General features: G+C 51.4%; 1 long non-coding RNA gene across 1 annotated transcript in view; it reads left to right on the top strand.

The window, feature by feature from the left end:
• The first annotated feature begins 5,690 nt into the window (after nt 1-5,690).
• Nucleotides 5,691-6,611, top strand: part of LOC116646888 — a 4,208-nt gene continuing 3,287 nt past the window's right edge. The window contains exon 1 of the long non-coding RNA XR_004302237.1: nt 5,691-6,290. This is a non-coding gene — a long non-coding RNA (uncharacterized LOC116646888). The remainder of the gene's footprint in view (nt 6,291-6,611) is intronic.

The following is a 6,611-nucleotide window of genomic DNA, read 5'->3' as shown; positions in this document are numbered from 1 at the left end:
TAAGGTTACTTATTTTAAATCTCCAACAATAAACATTTATTACGCTCAAATATTTTTTAAAAAGAGAACAGGAAAAAGTTGGAAAACATAGGGCAGGCAAAGGGCCAATGGCATGACTACATCAGGAAGCCCTTCGTTTTAGTATAAAGATGAAAAAGTAAATCTAGTAAAACCTGGCAAGATGCTAGAAGAGAAAATGTACGAAAGAGAAAATGCAAATACCTAAAAAATAGAAGAAAATGTGTTTAATCTCACTCACAATCCTCTGATGTGAATTAAAGCAATAATGGGTCATGATGTTACCTCCATATCTGCCACAGTTAAAAAACATTGATTCGGGGCGACTGGGTGGCTCAGTCTGCCTTCGGCTCAGGTCATGATCTCAGGGTCCTGGGATCGAGCCCCGCATCGGGCTCCCTGCTCAGCGGGAAGCCTGCTTTTCCCTCTCCTGCTCCCCCTGCTTGTGTTCCTGCTCTCTTTTTTCTAAAATTTGGATTATGATCTAGAAAGCATCCTAGCATTTCCTTCCACTGTTTTACCAGAGTCACCCTCGCTAAGGATGCCAACAGCGTCCTCACGGCCAAATAAGTGGGCAGCTTTCACTGTCTAGTTTCTTTAACTTTTCTATGGAATTTGAAAAAAATCCCCACTTCTTCCTTGAAAAGTATGTCTGCCTTGGACTCTGAGTACCTCTACTATAGCGACGCTCATAAAAATAACCTGAGGAGTTCATTAACGATTAGATTCCCAGGTATCACTCCCGGAGATTCGGACGGTCTGGGCTGGGCCAGGACTCCCGTCTTTTAACTAAGCCCCTTGGGCACGTCTGAGCCTGCAGACAGCTGTGGGAAACCGGCTCTTTCTGTCCTCTTGCTTCTCACTCTTGCCTCCTTTTCTGAGTCTGGTTGACACACAACGCTCCATGAGTTGCAGGTGCACAACAGGGTGAACGGACAAGTTTATACACGGTGCTGCGCTCGCCGCAAGGGTGGCCGCCACCTGTCCCCATACCGCGATGTCAGTGTCGCCGACTCTTGCCCGAAGCTGTGCTTTCCATCCCCCGGCTTCTCCTTCCATCCCTGGAAGCCTGTGTCCCCACTCCCCTCCCTCTGGCCGCCATCAGTGTGTTCTCCGCAGTTGTGGGTCTGTGTCTGTCGTTGGCTGCTCTTACACCAGCCGCCTGGAGCCTCCAAAGCCAAAGGCATTCACCTACCCCCTTGGCCCTGTTCCTCCTCCTCTCTGCTCTCAGAAGTGACACCCGTCACCGAAGCTCGACACCTGAGCCTCCTGCCTACCCGGCGAGGCACTCATCCGTTTCTGTTCATTCTTCCTGATAAATACCTTCCAATCTCTTTATTCCTGATTCCCATCCCTTATTAACACCGCTGCATACATCAGGCCTTTTTCTTCCTTCTTGGATCTCTTGTCCCTCTGACACGTCACTCACGTTGGCCTAGATGCAGACATTGAGCCATTCAGCAAATGTTTACTATACCCTACCCTGTTCCGGGCAGGGGCGCAGAATGACACGTAAGTCAGCAAGTCCCAGGTCTAATGGAGCTGCTTTTGCGTCTAGTGGAGAAGCACATCATGAACAGATACACACATCACGACTTACTGTTGGGAGAAGTACTACAATGAACCAGTACATGCAGGAGAACACATGACCTCACTCGGGGACCATCAGAACATACTTCACAAGGGAAGGGACACCGAGTGTGACTCTCGTGCCTCCCCCAGGCCAGCCGCCGGACCCCACTGCCTCCGGCATCCTCCGTCCCAACGCACACCCCACCTTAGCCCCGTGGCAAACTTTCACTGACTCAGCCGTCCCCTGGTCACGGATGTCTTCCCTCCCTACTGGGGACAGGTCCTTGCCTCTACCTCTGTGCCTTTTCTTTCTTGCAATCTCCCTGGCGGATCGCTCACTTTGGTGTCTGTCTATACCCCAGAATGGTTGTGATTTCAATACGGTCTGCATCCAGTTGTTTCATTTTGATTTTCTCTAAGTCACTCCTCTTTTCTCACTTAGCTTCCAGATGATCCTTGTTAATCCTCATTGTTTCCCATTTGAAAAGATTTAACTTTGCTCTTAGGACACACACATGGTTAAGTAGTCAAAAAAAATTTCTCTGACATTTAGAGAAAGTTATTTATAAAATAAGAACCAAAGAGCTATTGTGAATGTTGTTTAGTGAAACAAGGACTATTCTAAGCTACATTAGAGACAAAAACCTCTAGTCATGTTATTTTGCTTTAGATCTCACCAGAGTTTGTCCCTGGAGTATAACCTAGAAAAGCTAAGGTTCCAGCTGAGAAAATTGTATTGTTAAGATAATATTGATTTTAATTTGATCTTACTGACATTGTTTCCATTTCAGCTCATGCTGTTAGAAATTTCTTACCGATTTTTTGAGGGGAGCAGTGATTCTCTCCTCTGGAGAGAAAAAGTTGAAACTTTTAAAGTATTCTTCTTATTGTTGCTTCAATTGTGTAGCATTTCCAAACTTCGTATGTATAATTGAGAAGTCTTTTTGAGTTAGGCTGCTCAAGCGGTTCTGACGAAAGAAAATCATGTCCACGCTTTGCAGCTGAAACCTACACTTTGTAAACATGTTTCTTTTCTTTTTTTAAAAAGATTGTGTGTATTTATTTCATTTTCTTTTCGGCTTTTTGCAGTATTTTGTAAATCCCTTTCCCAAAATGTAAGGACCTCAGGTGGAGTAAGAGGATCCCACAGTTTTGTCTGGGAGAAACCCAAGGCGGTTGTTGTAAAGTCGGAATCCCATGTTTCCGGGAGCTGGATGGGTGGGGACACCCGCGGGCATCAGCCAGAGGTTACACCCAGAGGTTACATGCAGTGGGATGCAGTTGATGAGCTACGTTCTTAAATTTTTTCTTTGGAAATAATTTTAAACTTACAGAGAAGTTTCAAAAATAGAGAAGAGCCCCTGAGACCCTTGACTCAGATTCATCTATTATTATTATTTCATGTGTATGTACGGGTTACTTTTTCCTGAACATTTGAAAATGAGTTGTACATGGTCACTCTTTACTCTTCAATAACTCAGTATTTCCTAAGAAAAGGAATATTGTCCTGCATACCAATAGTATAGTTACCAACTTCGGTAAATGTCACATTGAAACAGGACTTGTTTCATCTACGGCCTGTAATTCATTGTCATCCTCCTGCCCAGCGTTGCACTCCCTCTCGCCTGGGATGCGGGAGCCGTCCATCCCGTACTGTCCACCCGTGTCCCTTCACTCCCCTTCAGTCTGGAACAGCTCCTCAGCTTGCTCCGTCTTGGAGGACATTCATATTTCTGGAGAATACAGTTAGGGGCCCATTTTTATAGCCCTTCTGTTCACGTGGGAATTCTCTTTTCAGAGCTTACCTTTCTCAGACGTTGATGGTGTTTCTCAGGCGGCCAGTCGGGCTAGAATCAGGCCGTATGTGTCGATGCCGCAGATGCTGAGATGTGCGGAGAAGCCTTTCTGAACCATACGACCTCTGGCAGGAAAGCCGGAATGGATGGAGGCAGGGGCTGGTGACGAATCTGAGACTAGGCTGACTGTCCCCCTAACCTCACGTACGTGTGTATACGCACACGCACCGTCGAGACCAGGCTTAAGATAGCGCAGCAGTGGTGCGTTTCTGCCTCTTCCGTCCTGCGTCCTCCGTGGGTGCGCCTGAATCTCTTCTTCCCAGAGACCCCAGGTCCACGGTCTGGGGGGATGTCTGTCTCCAGAGCAGTGCGCTGGAAGCCGAGCAGGAGGGCAGGAGGGGCCTGGCAGACGGAGCTGCACCTGCTTTGCCCGCCGTCGGAATGGGCCCCAGCAGGGCGGCGGGACAAGGTCTTGTCAGCTGATTTACAGGTGGAGCTTCTGGGTCCTGAGTCTGAACGGACAACCTGCTCGACGTCCCGAATGTTCACATCGCGCCGGATCCAAGCCCCGTGCGGCGGTCCTCGCGTGGTGGTGTGAGAGCGCCCATATAATCACCTTGCAAGTGATAAAGCGTGTGCATACGTGACCCTTGCTTTACTGTCGTGGGCTATGTGACCCTGAAAATGAATTCTTGAGGCTCTTAAGAGTCCAAGATTGGACTCATCTCCCCTTAAGGAGCCGTTCTCCTCAGCTTCCTGGGAGATCCTTTTGCTTTTGCCACATGCGACCACCTGTCCCGTCCCTCCCGCTCGGAGGCACCGCCCCTGGGCTGGCATGGGACCTGCTTGCTCCTGTGGACGGCAGCTTTCAGAAAAAGCCAAGCCTATAAGCCTTGAGAAAGTTCCTCCCAGCGGCCTGGCTGTCGTGCGCACCCTTGTTTATTGTCACTACATCGCGAGCTTCAGTATTTAACTTTTACACAAGAAATCCTTGATCGTGAATGTCAGTTGTATACATCACCTACTTTCCTATCTACTCACAAAAATCTGCAATTCAACTCTTGAACTTGATTGGACTTTTCATTTCTTAAGCTTTTTACTTGAACACCCTGCAGCAGCAACGGTCCCCAAGCCTGTCCACACAGAGCCTCCCGGTGCGTCTGCATGGAGCTCCCACCCAGCAGCTGAAACTGCGCTTGGAGCCCACTTTGTCTTAGAGCTTTGACTTCTCCTTTCACAGAAATGAGCAGACTTGTGTTCTTTGATTTTCTTAGGACCATGTAACTTACAGATAAAGAAAATGACAGGCAATTAAATTTGGGATTTGCACGTAGCTTTATCTGACATAAAGTTACTATCTGTGGTCCTTCCACTAACAAAAGGTAAAACTTTAAAGGAAAAAAAAATGTTGCTTTTTAATAACCTTGCTCTGGGAAAACAAACCAGAGGAAAGTCTGAAAAAAAATCTGCATTCAATTAAAAAAGTTTGATTTGGTAAAAACCTAAGAAAGGACAACTGAATAGAAACAACTGAGCAAAAGAGAAAAATATTTCATGGAAGAAAAGTCACAAGTGGACAGTAAACCTGAGAAAAGCCGCTCAACCGCACTTGTGAGCAGGGGAGTGCCAGTCACAACCAGCAGCAGTGGCAGCTCACGTCCACCGGTGGGCGCTGAGCACGGGTGGGGACGCAGTGACAGGAGCTCAGCTTACCGGGGGTTCGAGCGCCGGGTGCTCTGTGCAGCACGTGAAAGCGTGCCCAGCACCGTTATCGCCTGGTAAGCGAGGAGCCACCTGGAGAATCAGGGGTCATCTCAGGAAGTTGCGGGGTTTCCCTGTGGGGACACCGGCCCCCGCGGGCGCGCGACCGCTCACGGTGTAGCGCCGGGTGGAGAGGAGGCGGCCGGGTCAGCGGTCAGCTCCCACGTCGCGCTGAGCAGACGCCCCGGCCGCCCGGCAGCGACACGGGGTCGAGAGCTATGGAGGTGAAGGGGCCGGTGCAGGGGCAGAGTCGGATCTCCGTGCCAAGGTCAGCAGAAATGGACGTAAGGTTTAAGGACTCATTCATATTCATATTCGGAATAATTCCGAGGAAACCAAAGGGAACCACGAAAACCCCAAATGCGCGCTGCGGCCTTGGGGCGGGGGCGGGGGAAGCTATCGGGGGCTCCGGCGGCGCTGGAGATGGCGGGGGGCGTGTGGCCGGAACGGGCGCCCGCTCTTCCGGGGCCCGCGCGACGCGCGTCCGTGCGTGAGAGGCGCTGCGCGGCGTCCGCTGGGAGAGGAGGAGGAGGACGACGAGGCTCCTGCTCTCGTGGCTGTCGCCCTGGCGAGCGGCAGAGGGCGGCGCGGGGCACGCTGCGGCCCCTCCACCCAACGCCCATCGCGGAGCTGACTTTTCCAAGACCATACGGAACGTCGCGAGGACGCTGACGGGCACCGCTGATTGTTTCACCTCCTGGCCGGAAGCCCCGCGGCAGCGGCCGTGTCAAGGTGACGACGGACCCACGCCTGCTGTCCGCCGCTCGCTCCAGGATGACACGGCGGGCCCGGGCTCGGCGGCCTTTCCTCCCGTGGGCTGAGCGGGCTGAGCGGCGCCCCGGCGGCTCGCTCTTCTCCTCGGGGCCTCGGACCTCGAGGCCTGTCGCACGTCTGTCACGCGGAGGCGCAGCACGGGTCTGTGGGCTGGGAGCCAAGTCCGCAGCGACAGCCGCCGGAGCTCCGGGGCGTCCGGGGAGCACAGAGTGGACCTTTGACACTAGACACGGTCACACGTAACCGGATGACGTAAAACCGCGAAACACTGTAATCATGTGATTCCCAGCTTAATTTTTATTCCTAACTAGTGAAGTAATGTTTTATGTAAAACTGATTTATGATCGAGCATTTAAATTCACGATGAAGGTGAGCTTGCTCTAGGTCATGGTGTCAGAACGTTGTTGTCGTTCACATCACACTTCACAACACGCACAACGGTCCCCACTTCACAGACACAAAACCAAAGCTCAAGGGCTCAGGGGTCTGGTCAGGGTGAGGGGCCCGGAGGGGGCCCAACTCCCAGGCCAGGACTCCGGCCACTCTGCGGTCCCACACAAGCCTGCCGGTCGGCTGCGGTCACAGACCCGTCCCTCCCCTCCCCTCTCCTCTCCTCATCCTGTCCCTCACCTCTCATCCTGTCCCTCACCTCTCCTCATCCTGTCCCTCACCTCACCTCTCCTCATCCTG

The sequence above is a fragment of the Phoca vitulina genome, unplaced genomic scaffold (genome assembly GCF_004348235.1).
Source record: "Phoca vitulina isolate PV1807 unplaced genomic scaffold, GSC_HSeal_1.0 scaffold38, whole genome shotgun sequence".
Lineage (NCBI taxonomy): Eukaryota > Metazoa > Chordata > Mammalia > Carnivora > Phocidae > Phoca > Phoca vitulina.
This window is presented reverse-complemented; position numbering and strand designations above follow the sequence as displayed.